Source organism: Perognathus longimembris, chromosome 2 (assembly GCF_023159225.1).
Source record: "Perognathus longimembris pacificus isolate PPM17 chromosome 2, ASM2315922v1, whole genome shotgun sequence".
Classification (NCBI taxonomy): Eukaryota; Metazoa; Chordata; class Mammalia; order Rodentia; family Heteromyidae; genus Perognathus; species Perognathus longimembris.
Window position 1 is genome coordinate 147,746,677 of NC_063162.1, and position 15,340 is coordinate 147,762,016.

The 15,340-nt window shown below is 38.5% G+C and overlaps 1 protein-coding gene across 1 annotated transcript in view; it reads left to right on the forward strand.

Moving 5' to 3' along the window:
* Positions 1-15,340, forward strand: part of Cntnap2 (contactin associated protein 2) — a 1,597,185-nt gene that overhangs the window by 450,124 nt on the left and 1,131,721 nt on the right. The window lies entirely within an intron of this gene.

Below are 15,340 nucleotides of genomic sequence, written 5' to 3' on the forward strand. Positions count from 1 at the left end.
AACTTCACTGAAAACATCCCCTTATCTCTATGACTTGGTTAGTGGTTCCTCCGTAGGAATCTAAAGTAGGCTGTGATTACCTCACTCTCTACTGTTCTATGTTTCTAAGAGAGAAGACAAGGTTCTAACCGAGTTAGGTGGAAAGGAGCAGGCATAGGCCCAAGACTTGACACACAGGGAAGACCCAAAGTAGGGAAAACATGCTACCAAGGAGTGAAACAGAGGAAAGACTGGCATTTTTTTTTTCGCGTTCGCATCTCATATATTGAGCATATATTGAGTCTTTAGAAACACTTATTATTACCGAATGATACCACAGTGCATTTGGAAATAAAAAGTTCTTCTTAGCAATTTATCAATACAATATAGATACCAAGTTTTCACTAAGGAGCGATAAAAGGGCAGGATGCGTTGTTAGCAGCCTGAAACATGTTCATCAGCTTCTGGAATGTCAACAATTTAAATTCAAATAGATTTCTCACTGAGACTAAAATATGAAACGCGGTGGGTTTTATTTCTGTGTATTGGATTAATCTAGATTTAAGGCTGCTTTGTTCTCAGCTTGTGGGGAATGCCCCTCTGCCATCTTTTGTGTTTGGATGGATTAGCTAGAGTAGGAAAAAAAGTGAGATCGATTCCTTCAGAAGTTCCAACTGTTATCTCTGCTACTTTCACACTCGACAGGGGGAATAACAGAAGGCAGAAAAAAAGGAGAATAAAAGTCTTGTCTCTGAATGAGAATGCTATGTCTCACTGGAAGATTGAACAGCGTAGCTATTCATATTTCAGGCACCTCAATTACACATTCATTATTCATAAACACTTGTGTGACTCTAAGTTATGCAGGCTGAGAGAGAACATTAACAATCCTTCTTACTTTTCCTTTATTGCTAAGACATCTTGTATCTAAAAGAAGGAACAAAAAAAGTAAAAGAAAACGAACAAAAGAGAAAAAAAGAAAATGCCTGTAAATCTAAATTTTACATTTAAGTAAAATAATTCCAACACAACAAAGCCCAAGGCTCCTCAACTACTTTTGGCTATGTCTTGTCAAAGAAGCATTCTCAACGAATGGGTTTTAATCAGCTCTGTTAGAGAGAAAATTGGGACTAGGCTCCCAGTATTGATGCTTTCAGCTCTGGGACTCTCTTAATGAATTCCCTTTTTGTTGTTGTTAGGGTTTTTTGTTTTTTTTTTCTTGTCCTTTTGGTGGTACTAAAGAATGACCTCAGAGCCTTGAACTTGGTAGGCAGGTGAACTCCTACCAGAAGAATGATGTGAGCCAGTTTTGTTTAGTTATCTTTCAGACATAAGATCCAGCCTTATTCTGTGAACCTCCTGCTAATGACTCTTGAGTAGCTGAGATTACAAGTCTTCACCACTGTATCTAATTGTTTGTTGAGACAAAGTTACACTAATTTTTTTTTTCTCTAGCTGGCCTCACATTCTATGCTCCTAACCTGTGCTTTCTGAGTAGCTAAGACTGTAAGCATGAGCCACTGTGCCCTGCCCATTTCAACTAGTCAACCCTTAGAAAGGCCAGGTAGACAAGGGAAGTATCAAAATAAGATGACTTGTGGCTCAAGTTTGTACAAATGAAGGAGTTAAGGACATTCAATAAGCAGGTGTTTAGTGGAGCACATACCAACAATAAAGGTGCATTTCTTTATTTTATTTTTTTCTTATTTATTGTCAAAGTGATGTACGAAGAGGCTACAGTTTCGTATGTTAGGCCTTGGGTACATTTCTTGTACTGTTTTTCTCTGTGGGACGTTAGCATTTAAAAAGGTTGACAAGTTTTTGTATGGGGGATGCCATTTCTGGGGCTTCAACTCCGGGCCTCCTACTCCCACTTAGCTTTTTTGCTCTACTACTTGAGCCATACCTCTATTTCTTGCTTTTTTGCTGATTATCTTGAAATAACTCTTACCAACTTTTCTGGCTGGAATGGCTTTGAACTATTGATCTTATTGACATGACCACTAGCAGCCAGTAACAGTAAATTTTGTCTATCTGAGAGACACTGGGGTTTCCAACTCCAAATTTAGAGAAAGTCAAGTACATCTGCATTTAAATCAAACTGTACTTAGCTTTCTGATATTTACTATCTTTTTTCAATTCATAACACATTACAGTCTGTTACAGTACAATCTGATAAAATAGAAGATGAGAAAAATACAATGACCTTTAATTATCTCATACCTGTCTTTCTAGAAAAGTAAAAAGACATAGATAAAACAAATTTTAACCAAAGTTTTACTTTACCTACTTTGCAAAAAATGGTCAGTTCAACATGTAATGAGCATAAAGCATTCATTTCTCACATAAAAAATGTAAGCCTTGGATATATTTTATAGTAATAGCACATCTCAAGTCAGAGACTACATTAGACATGTTTCATTTGTATTTAGATTTCATACATGTGGTGTTCAAAAAACTCTAGGCACAGAGTTAAATTTCTAATATTTTCAATACCTGGAGTATTATTTCTTCTTTGCTGTATTTTTCTTTTGGTAAACAGTACTTTAAAAAAAAACTCAAGTCCTTGTGTTTGCTTAGCCAACACTCAAGCATCCAAACTGTGTACCCAATCTTCTTTTTCTCTCTTAGTTTGTTTTTCAGCTGGAGTCTCCAGTTTTTTACCCAGGGCTACCCCAGACTTCCATCTTCCTCCTTTGTCTCTAGGGTAACTTGTATGACGGATGTGAACCAGAATAGCCAGCCCAAATATCAGATCTTAAGAATAAGTGTAACTTATTTAAAAATTAAAGTTTTGCTTCTGTGTCTCTCAGACATGTAACAATCTCAAAAGCTGCATGAGAAGTGTGGGATTTCCTGGTGTATTGGAAACCTTAGGCCGACAGGAATAAATGGTGGCTTGAGATTTGAAATGCAAATGTTGCCCAAATGTTTCCAGTGTTACCATGGGACATTCTTTAGAAAATTCCAAGAGCTCAGGGTCCATCTGGAGGTCTGAGATGGACAACCCTTGGTAGCTCTGGTCTTGAGGAGGCAGTGGAAGCCATGGACGCAGGGGTGGGTTTCAGCAGTCTGAGATGTGTTGATCAGTATGATTTGGAGGTCAGAGAGAGTAGGTAAAGTGTGAATCACACAGCTCTAAAGACCTTCGGAAGAAATTATTTAAGGTCAAGAAATTACTGCTAAAGAAGACAGGACCCTCTTGTCTTCCATTCCTTCCTAGGACATGTTATATGAGTTGGTGATGTCTCTTGAGATTGTTTTGAGGTACTTCCCAGCCAAAGCGCTTCACTTGGTCCTGGAGAGAGGGGAAGCTATTGCTGAGTCTACTGCAGGTGAGGAGCTGGGATTTTCTGCTTTGGGCAACTCATGGCAAATCTCCTTTGGTAGAAGCAGGTCATCTTACAGTGCTAAGCAAAATAGCAATTTCTCACTGGACACTAGATGAAATGCCATTGGATTCACAAGCTTCACTGGAGCCATATGGACCTATATGGATTGTGCTGGTGAAACTCTAAGACCTCTAGTGATGGAGATGTGATCATTTATTCACATACCTCAGCCTTATATGCAAGCCCCAGTTTAGTGAAAACCTTTGCCCAAACCATTGCATATGCATAATTTCTATCGAGTTTACAAGGATGGATGATGAGAATCTGGCAGGAAGACATTATTTAATAATTACAAGAGAGTGCATTCTTTAGCAAGGCTAATGTACCTCATTAAAAATAAAAAAATCATTCAATTATTTCTCTACACAGTGTCATAAATAACACGACCCCAGAGGACATTGCTTGTGATTTAAGGTCCAAAAATGGAAATTAAAGTATTAACAATTATAAAGTAGATATTATCTGGTAGAGGTGGGCATTGATAAGCAGGTAAATAATTCTCCTAAGGTGTTAATCATATGTAATGGAGACAGGATTAAAACCACAGTGACCTTCAACCTATAACATAGAATATCCCCAAACTGCCAAGCTAAACTACCAGTGGCCTGGTGTATTCTATCAATTATTCATCCAGGAGAAAAAGAATGCTTCAAAATAGCACAAATCTGGGGCTGGGGATATGGCCTAGTGGCAAGAGTGCCTGCCTCATATACATGAGGCCCTGGGTTCGATTCCCCAGCACCACATATACAGAAAATGGCCAGAAGTGGCGCTGTGGCTCAAGTGGCAGAGTGCTAGCCTTGAGCAAAAAGAAGCCAGGGACAGTGCTCAGGCCCAGAGTCCAAGCCCCAGGACTGGCCAAAAAAAAAAAAAAAAAATAGCACAAATCTACACCAATCACATGTCCACATACGTAACAGAAAAAAGAGCCTTTGGTCTTGTAAAATACCCAATTTTAAAACTTTAATGGTGCTTGTAAAAAAAAAAAAGGAAGAGGTCTTATCAATTGTGTAATGCATTACATATCTATCAAGACCTGCTGTAACCTGTTGCGTCTCTGAATGCTGCCACTCACTTCATATACTGTGGAAAAAGTACTCAGAGAAGTAGAAAGAAGGGGCACTCGGTGCCTTTCAGAAATGTTCACTGAAAGATTCAAAGAAAAGTTCTGCTATTCACAATTATAATGTGAGTATTAATAGAGCTATTGTTCCTTAAAATCTGAACATTGGTAATAAAATATAAATCCTAATGGTAAAGAACAATTTTTTATCCTAGTAGGAAGTTAGGTTATGAATAATGAATATTGGAATAATAATGAACCATATGATTTTTTTTTTAAACTTTGGTTCTGTGTATTGATATTTTCCTCAACCTAGGCTAATTCTCTGGCTCCCTTCCTGGCTCTGACTCTACTCAGCATTTCCATAGTAAATTCTTGCCACATACATGCCAAGTACAAAACATTAAAAGTTCTGGGCATTTAATGGCTAAGGTCAGGATTCACTTGAAAATAGGTGTTTCTAGAGAAAAATCAGAAAGGGAGTGAGGAGGATGGAGCAAGGTGGGTACACTCTCCCCAAAGAAATTGCACAGAATGTCCCCTTGGCCCATGTGCCCTGAGAAACTCAAGTGACAAGTCACATCTCAGAACTGAGACAGGAGCTAAGGGCTACTTATCCTTCACACGTCGGTGAAACTTTCCAATTTCCCTAGCTGCCCCTGATTTCAGCAAGATAGCCTCTGGCTGGCTGAGAGAAGTCTGCAGACTAAAAGACAGAGTAGAGGGCTGTTGTCTGATTAAGCTTCTGCCCACAATTCCAACGAGAGAAAGCTACCTCAGAAAACAGCTTCATAGTTCTCTCAGGAGGTATGTACATCCATCTGCACAAGAATATCATCTATAAAAGCCTAAGGTGGAAACAATACAACTGCCTATCAAAAGCACAGATGTTAAAGAATGTTGTATTTATATAATAAGATTCAATTCAGGTTTCAAAGGGAACAGCCTGCAACAAAATATGAATGACACAAAGCCATGGTGTAGTTAAAATAAGTCACGGAAGAATACTGCATAGGCAGTATGATTCTGTCTATTTAAAATTCAAAAACAGGTAAAATATGGGTTTGTTTATTTTTGGCCATTTGTGCATAAATGACAAAGCCATTAGGCAAAGGCAGAGAATGCTTTCTTGAAAAGGGAAGTAACTGGCTCCTCCTGAGGTGTAAGGAAGGAGGTGGTATTGAAGAGAGGTAAAGATCAGGTTCTAAAGGACCAATAATTCTCTGTTTTTTAAAGTGAGTTGTGAGGTATGTACTACCTTTGGTTTATATTTCTAAAATTCTCACTTAAAATTGATAAAGAGGGGAAAAAAACACATTATTCTGCTTGAGAGAATAGAGTGTCAATGTCATCTGATTTTAGCTCAGTTGTCCATTGCCAAAGCAAATTCCCTGATACTTTGGGACAGGACATTTGTTTGAGCTCACAATTTCAGAGGTTTAAGCCAGGCTGGCTGGTTCTGATGCTTCTGGGATTGTGGTGAGGCAGAGCATCATGGCGGAGAAGGTCATGGAAGAGATAGATTAGCCTCTTGACATCAGGAAGCAGAAAGAGTCAGGAAAGGGGCAAAACAAAGTATAACCTCCAGGCATGGCCCCAGTAACCCGCTTTCTCCAGCCATGACCCCATCTCTGAAAGCTTCCAGCACCACTCAAAACGATGCACTCCCTAGCAACAGCCTGAAGGACATAACTTCCGTACATGTTTGAGTCTCGATTGAAGTAGAGGATTATTCTACAAGTTCAGAGAATGAAGATGAATAACATCTAGTGTTTGAAACAGAAGTCTGTAACTTAGGAATGTAATAATAATAATAATAATGATAAATAATGTGGCAGATTAAATGGTAGGACATGGTTTCTGAAGCTACAAATACAGCTTGGCCACCTACATGCAAAAATAATTTGGGAAAAGGTGATTAATTTTACGAAACCTCAACTTTCTTACCTGTAAAATGGGAAGTAAATAATCCTGACTACTTCATTCACTCCTGGGGATTACATAAATGACCCATGCCATGAGCTTTGAGCAGAGCACAAAGAAAGTAAAGGGCAATTAAATAGACATTATTTTTGTTGTTGTTCTGTAACTGGGGCTTGAAGTCAGTACCTGATATGTTTGCTCATTGTCTAGTGTTCTACCAACTGAGCCACAACTCCTAAACAGGCATTCTTTTGACTATGTGTAACTAATTACAATGGAAAAAGAGTGGACGAGTTTTGGGTTAAACACTTAATAGCTGCATACCTCATTGTGAATAAATACAAGATGAAAAAGTAAAGTTTGGTCAGAGAAATTAGCCAAGGAAAATCATGGAATTTCTCAAAGATAAGTGGAGTAGAAGCATGCTAGGAGAGACTGTATGAGAGGCAATAGATTCTGAGACCAGGTTGGGCAGGCTCATAAACTTAGATTTATTCGGCATCTTCACAATTATTGTATCCTATTATACAGGAGTGCATGCATATTCAACAAATCTCTGAAGAAATTCAATAGCATTAAAATTAGTCATTTTCAAAGGTTTCCAAAGACAATGAGTAAAAATATATTTCATGGTAATTGTAGAACAGTAATGAAAATGCAATTGCACAGAATTATTGTAGTGTTTGAGAGCACAGGGATTTAGCCTAAGTATGAAAGTTTACATCTGTCCTTGCTACTTTTGTGAAAAATTGGATTTGAGAATGTCTTTTTTACTTGTAAACTGGGGATCATTTTGAAAAGAAGTGATTTCAGAGATGTTCCTAAGGATTGAATAAGTTCATGTGCACATACAATGTAGTGTATTTTTTGCCTAGTCATGACTTCAGAATGAATGATAGATGAGTCAGAAACATCTGTTAAGTAGAAAACAACAGTGTCGATTGACAGTATATTATATTGTCACAGTCATAGATTACATTTATGAAGATGGAACCAATTCTAACTTGTATAGTAGGGGATACAATTGGAGTTATACCACTTATAGGACACAGACACATGTATATATACATATAGATGTACTTTATATATATATATACTGTATATGTGTACACTGTATATATGTATACCCTATATGTGTACTAAATATGTACTCAATATAATCTATGTTGTATATAAGTGTACTGTGCATATGTACTGTATACATGTACACTCTATATATGAGTGCTGTATATGTGTGTCTATATAATGTATACAGTATATGTGTGAACTGTGTATATGTATACTGTATATATGTATGTACTGTATATGTGTCTCTATATGATGTGTACTGTATATGTATATACAGCATATATGCACATTATATGTGTGCTGTATATATGTATACTGATATATGTGTGTGTGGTATATATATGTATACCATATTCATAAATGTACAACATATATATGTATTAGTGGCATAGATTTTTTTCACACTTTTACAAACCTATCACTAAGGGATCTGCCATCTTTTGCAACTGAAAGGGATTAGATCAGAGTTGCCAAAACTTGAGAATCCTCTGTCTGCTTTCCATATTCCATATGAGTCTTATCAGAAACTTAATCCTGCCTAGAAACTATTTCCTTCTCTTTAGGATCACAATCCTTAGTTTGTCTTTACAGTCTGATTGACATGGAAGTCACATCTTCTCTTATAGCAGCAAGAGAATCAAAGCAAATAGGCTGCTTAGAGTTGTTACTTTGCCATCATGAAATTCTCAGACAAAGAAATAACTACAGATGAACTCACCCACCACGTGAATAGCAACTCAGGGTCTTAGTTAATAAACAGAGAAAACCAGTAACTGAGATATCAGCTGTGAAATTCAAGAGCTCCCACTGTTTAACTAGCTTCATTTAGTATACAAAAATATTAAACACTAGAGTGTACAAACTCTTATGTATATTGAGAACAGGAGATCAGGACACACTTCCCTAAGTTTTGTAGGCAAAAGTAAGAAACATGTCCAGAATGGAGCTATTACAGTCGGCTCAGAGCATGTGTGAGAAGCACTGTATGTGGCTCTGGGAATGTGTGGAGGGAATGACCTCTGTCCAGTGGACCAAGGAGAGCCTGTGTTTCCTCTCTCATTTGGGAAGTATTTGCTGAGGAGCTCACATAGGGAGAATGAAGATATAAAGTATTAAAATTCACCAGGCTGAAGGACTGAACAAATTTTTTTAAAAAAACTATCAGATTGCAAGAAAGAAATGAATGTAAGAAGGTACAGATAAAATCCTGCAAAGATCGCCTTGCATACATGAAGCCCTAGGTGGATTCCTCAGCACCACATGTATAGGAAAAAGCCAGAAGTGGCACTGTAACTCGAGTGGTAGAGTGCTAGCCTTGAGCAAAAAGAAGCCAGGGACAGTGCTCAGGCCCTGAGTCCAAGCCCTAGGACTGGCCAAAAAATAAGAATAAAATAAAACATCCTGCAAAGGTGGGCTTCACAATGTGACTGAAAAATTCACAAAGTGTAAAAATGTAGTGAAATAGTAAGGAACATTATTATAAGGCTTGACATCTATTGTACTACTTATTTTACATTTTTTTCCCAGATTAGAGTTTGGCAGGATTAGGACCTCTGCCATGGTCATATATGCAGACCAAAGATGTTGATACAAACTGGAAAATGACTGCATTTGCCAACTACCTGATTAGAAGGATCCCAAGTACATGATGAGAAGACAAAGAAAGAGGAGAGTGAGAGACTTGGATTCCATGTTTGTCGGCAACCCAGCTGGTGTGGGCTGGAGACAGATGTGAAACTCAGTACCATACTTGGGGGACTATGCTATCATTTACATCTGTGGAAAGGTGATAAGAAACACATTTTGAAGAAAAGATAATTAGTTTAGATATGTTGAGTTTAATGTATAGCTTTAAGTTTCTACTGTTGCAAACAGATTACCACACAAACTTAGTACTTGAAACTGCACCTGTTTATCAGTTTGTAAATTTTGGATGTCTGAAGTCTAGGCAATGAGATGAAATTCTCAGGTCCAGGAAACACAGAGAAAAGGGAAGTGTGTCCTGCATTGAGAGTTTTGGCCCAATTAGGAAGATTCTGCTCGTGAGGTTATCATGACCATTGGTAGAGCAACTCCTAGACTGTAGGTCTCTGATTTCTTCATAAAATAGAGGACATTCCTTATATCAAATCTCATTTATGCTTTGAGTTTGGCTTTGCTGTGTTTCAGCCATCTAGTTCATTAGTTTAGACCCTTAAGAATAACTCTCTGCTGTCATAAATTCAGTTGATCAGCAACTGTAGGCAATGATGGGTAGTTGGAAGAGCCAACTCTGAAATGTTGAAGAACATTGGAGTTAGAGATACAGAATTAAAAGTTATATTCCTAGACAATATGAACAGAAGTGACTACAGTAAAGAAGGAGGTTGTCTCTATTAGAGGATACAATTAAACTTTAAAAATGGCTTCATAAAAATATCTAAACTCAATGAATGACAGTAAATCCAAATGTAAATCCAGATATTGAGAAGCAGAGGCAAAACAGATATTGTGATCATTGAGGGGATGATGATACTTGGAACAGCTGGCCATGCATGTTGAAGCATCAAGTAGTGATAGCAAAAGAGAAATGCAAAAGATTTCAAGGCATGGAACAGTTTGTGGTTCATCTAGTTGCTTGATCCATTACTAGGTGCCCATTTCAATAAAAAGCCATTGGACTGAAGGCCAATATATATACATCAAGACTTACTGTCCCACGTTCCATATCACCCACCTCATACTGTGTTGGGGATTATTATGGCCTGAGGAAGGCTGCCCTTCCACCAGCCTTGGGACAATGGAAGTCCCTCCCACCTTCTGGCCTCCACCCCTTCGGAGGTGAACATGTGCGTGCCACCATGATGGGGTTGTCCCGCCCACAAAGGGAAGTTTCGTGATGTCACTTGATGAACGTGGTCCCTAGCCTATGACTGACCCATTGGCCAGCCCCCTTTCTTTCCCGCCATTACTTCTATATAAGTGCCCTTCCATATTAAAGTCTTTGAGACGCTTCCCACCACCGCAGTGTGTCCCTGATGCCTTCCTTTTCGCCTCCGCCCTTGGTAACATGTGGGGGGACTGGGGGGAGGGGAGGCTTCAGCAACCCTTCCTCAACTTAGCGCTTGCCCATGTGAGCACGCCTTTGGCCTTCCGCTGGCGGAGGGCCAGGCTGAGTGCTCTTTCATAGAGTTTGTGGTTACCATTCTCCCCGTGGGGGGAGAAAGGGGGTGTCCAAACCCCAACAATACTGCAATGAGGGGAAAGAACAAGGTAAGCATGGTGGACATCCAGCAAAGGGGGAGCAATATAAACCCTTCTCCAAGAGACCTGATTTACAGCACATGTAAGATGGAGAAGTTTATTGCAGTTTCAATGAAAGAATGGGATGTGAATAAGATTAAGGTATTGATCACGTGCAGAACATAGGCCTGAAGGAGCCTAGAGGGGAAAAGACTCAGAGTGGAGGAAACACTTCCTGAATGTGTTTCACCCTGATTTATGTCTCTTAGTCTTGGACTCTGGGACAATCACAGACTTTTATGGTGCATTTTTGTCTTGGAATATCCTGTGTATCATTAGTCATCAATATATTTGAATTTCAGTACATGAAAAAGCAGATAATAGGAAGGAGAGGAGTGACTAGACCACGTGTTATTACCAGGCACTGGTCTAGAAGGATAATGGTAAGTTATATTCCCTAGAAATATAGTTTTAAAGATATAATCATGAAATATTAAAAATATTGTTAAAGTAGCAGTGAATTATTTAAAAATAATATCCCTGCATTCATGATACAGTATTCAGATGGGTGTTAAAATGTATGCTCCAAGGAAATTCTTGCTATAGTTTTATGTCTGCTACATATTTTCAAAAGATGCTGGGATGCAATTTAAAGCTTTTAAATTCCTTCACCCTGTTTCTCTGTCTCCTTGTAGAGCTCCCTTTGATTTGCAAGGTGCTTCATTCCTAGAATGAGAAATAGGTGGTGGAAAAGTTTAATTCTTTGAGGCTAAGGTTTGAAACAGGTTTTTCAATTTGCAGATAAAAATTCTAACTTCAGACTTCAGTATTGTTCTGTTGTTCCTGAGATAAATGAGTGGAAGGAGCCTCCGCCTCCTGACTGCATCTTCTGAGCAGGTGTCACGGACACTTTGGAAAGCGGGATGGGTGGCAAGAGAGCAAGGGAGGGAAGAGAGAAGGTGAAACGCCAGCTTTTTCTGTGAAAGAGATATTTCTATTATGAAATCCTTTTGGCTTTTAGTCACAAAAGGCAAACTTTTACCAATTCTACTTTTAGATGGTAATTATTTATCTGTTAGCAAGACAGTATTTTTGCATGAGAGTAACTCACACACGTATTAACTACTTTTCGCTTAAACTCTAGGCCTGGAACTTGGGTTATGATAAAATAAGTAAGATACAGCCCTTTACCTCTAGGGAATTTGATCTACTGGGAAAGTGCAGTAAATGCATATTTTCTTCCTGAATGAAAAAAATGTAATCAAGTGAAAGGTGTAAAATAATGATATAAATATTTGAAGCATGACATGTTAATTTTATCAAATCCTTCGTTGTATGATGATAAACATAATTGAGTTTGTGTGTGTTTGTGTGTGTGTATAATTTATGTCTATAATAAACACCACTGTATCTCAGTCTCCCACTCTGCCCCTGAGAGCACAAACCTTATTGAACAACACCATAAACACTATTTATTACTATATAATACACAGTTTTGAAGAAAGAAACTTCATTAACTGGAAATATCAGTGTTCATCAAGTCCAAAGCATTCCTAAAGAATGAAAGTCACATAGACAGATGGGAGTATTGGCTCCTGGAGGCTCAGGAGGTAGAGATTCAGAGTATAGCTATTTGAGGCCAGCCTATGCAAAAAGTTGACAACAAAAAGCTCGAGATGGTAGTGCACCTCATCCCAAGTATAGGAGAAGCATAACCAGGATTGCCACTGAGGCAGGCCTGAGCACAAATGCAAGACTGTTCTAAAAGTAAGGAAAGCAAAAAGAGCTGAGGCCATTGCTTGAGTGGTAGAGAACACACCTGGGAAGAGTAAGGCACTGAGTTCCAACCCTAGAGAAGCTAAAAAGGAAATGGGAAGGGAGTGAGAAAAGGAAGGGAGGGAAGAAAGGAAGGGTGGGAGAAATGAAAGTAATGAAAGGAGGGAGAAAGAGGAAAGTGAGTAAAGGAAAAAAGGAAGGAAGGCATAAAGGATGGAGTTGGGGAGGGAAAGAGGGAGGAAGAGAAGAAAGGAAGGAGATAAAAAGATGTAAGAAGGGAAAAGAAAGAAGGAAGGAAGCTAGGAATGGAGATGGGAGGGAGAAAGGAAAACAAGGAGAGCAAAGAATGAGGAAGGAAGGGAGAGAGGGAGGGAAGAAAGGAGGAAGGAAGGAAGATGAAATGAAGGAAGGAAAGATGGAAGGAAGGAATTGGAGATGCAGTGAGCTAGGGAAGATAGAGAGCAAAAAGGAAAAGAGGAACAGAGGGTGAGAGGGAAGAAAGGAATGAAGGAAAGTTTAGTAGATGGGAAAGAGAGAGGAAGAAGGCTTATCTTATCCATGATATGTCAATCTATATTAACAGCAAAATTGTTATTTTTATAGCAAAGTCCTAACCAAATTAAACTATTATGAATTCGTCTTACCTGACTCCCCCCACCCCTACCCACCTACAGACCACTGAGCCTTCCATCTACTGCTCCCCTTTCTAGTCTTTTCCTGCCTTTGCCCCTGGGTCACCTCCATCCTTTTTTGTTTTAGATTTTTTTGAATCACATTTCAGTTGCTGTTAAAGATATAATTCAGGAGCTTGGAAAATGGCATAGTGGCAAGAGCCCTCACCTCGTATACATGAAGCCCTAGGTTCGATTCCCCAGCACCACATATATAGAAAATGGCCAGAAGTGGCGCTGTGGCTCAAGTGGTAGAGTGCTAGCCTTGAGCAAAAAGAAGCCAGGGACAGTGCTCAGGCTCTGAGTCCAAGGCCCAGGACTGGCAAAAAAAAAAAAAAAAAAGATATAATTCAGTATGTATATTCTTCCCAATGTTAATAAGTTTTTCCTTTGGACTATTAAACTTACTGGTCATTGTCCTTTCTTCTGGTGAGCTACCAGAACCCCAAGATGTAGTTGTTGATCAAGATAGAAAAAATATTAAGAAATGTCTGAGAGACAAAGGCCTTATCTCTAAAATATATGCAGAACTAAAAAAATTACCTTCTTCCAAAACAAAACTGCAAAGAACCAATAGCCCCCTCATCAAGTGGGCTAAAGATTTACAAAGAAACTTCTCTGATGAGGAAATGAGAATGGCCAATAGACATATGAAAAAATGCTCTACATCACTGGCCATAAAGGAAATGCAAATCAAAACAACATTGAGATTCCATCTCACCCCAGCAAGAATGTCATATATCAAGAAAACTAATAATAACAATTGTTGGAGGGGATGTGGCCAAAAGGGAACCCTACTTCATTGTTGGTGGGAATGTAAACTGGTTCAGCCACTCTGGCAAGCAGTATGGAGATTCCTCAGAAGGCTCAATATAGAACTCCCCTATGACCCAGCAGCCCCACTGTTGGGTATCTATCCAAAAGCCCACAAACAAAATCACAGTAATGCCACCAGCACAACAATGTTCATCGCAGCACAATTTGTCATAGCGAGAAGCTGGAACCAACCCAGATGCCCCTCCATAGATGAATGGATCAGGAAAATGTGGTACATTTACACAATGGAATTTTATGCCTCTATCAGAAAGAATGACATTGTTCCATTTGTAAGGAAATGGAAGGACTTGGAAAAAGTTATACTAAGTGAAGTGAGCCAGACCCAAAGAAACATGGACTCTATGGCCTCCCTTATTGGGAATAATTAGTACAGGTTTAGGCAAGCCATAGCAGAGCATCACAAGGCCCAATAGCTATACCCTTAGAAACACATAAGATGATGCTAAGTGAAATGAACTCCATGTTATGGAAACAAGTGATATATCACAGTTGTAACTACTTTCAACGTCCTATGTGTATGTGTAGTTTCTATTATTGATGATGTTTTGTATCACCTTCCTATGTTTGTACCTACACTATCTCTGTAATCTTATGTGAGTATATTGGAAACCGTGCTTACTGGTATTGGAAGTGGGAAATTCAAAGGGAATACCATATCGAGAGATACAGGGTAAAAAAAGAGAAATAACTACAAAAGCAATACTTCCAAAACTGTTTGGCGTAAGTGAACTGAACACCTGGGAGGGGAGGGAAAGGGGGAGAGGGAGGGGGGCATGAGGGACAAGGCAACAAACAGTACAAGAAATGTATCCAATGCCCAACGTATGATACTGTAACGTCTCTGTACGTCAGTTTGATAATAAAAATTTGAGAAAAAAAAAAAAAAAGAAATGTCTGAGAAAATGCCAAGCATATTTATATGGTATTACTACATCCTCCAAAGTTTGCTACTTTTCATTGGAGACTGACTTTATTACATAAACAGACTGTCTGATGTTTCTTGCCATCTCTCAAGTACATTCTGTAATATAATTTATTCATTGAAGAATGCAATTGTATTTCTGCCTCAGGGCTGTATTTTCATCTCCTTACAATATACAAAATTAAACCCCAAAGACAATAGCATTATATATGTTTCAAATAATTCTTCAATGGATATTTATAATTCCTATTTCAGGCCATATAACAAAATCCTGTGCACTGATTGAGCTCACTGTAAAGAATGTAAACTAAATTGTAAAATGAGGCTGGAATATATTTCAACTAAGACAGTTTTATCAATCTAAACTTAGATTGGGCTCCTAGGTCTTAGATAACAGACTTCTGATTCTATTGAATTTATTTTATTCAATCCTGACTTAATTTTTCTGAAGCAAAGCTATTTTTATTTTAAAATATTTATTTGACAA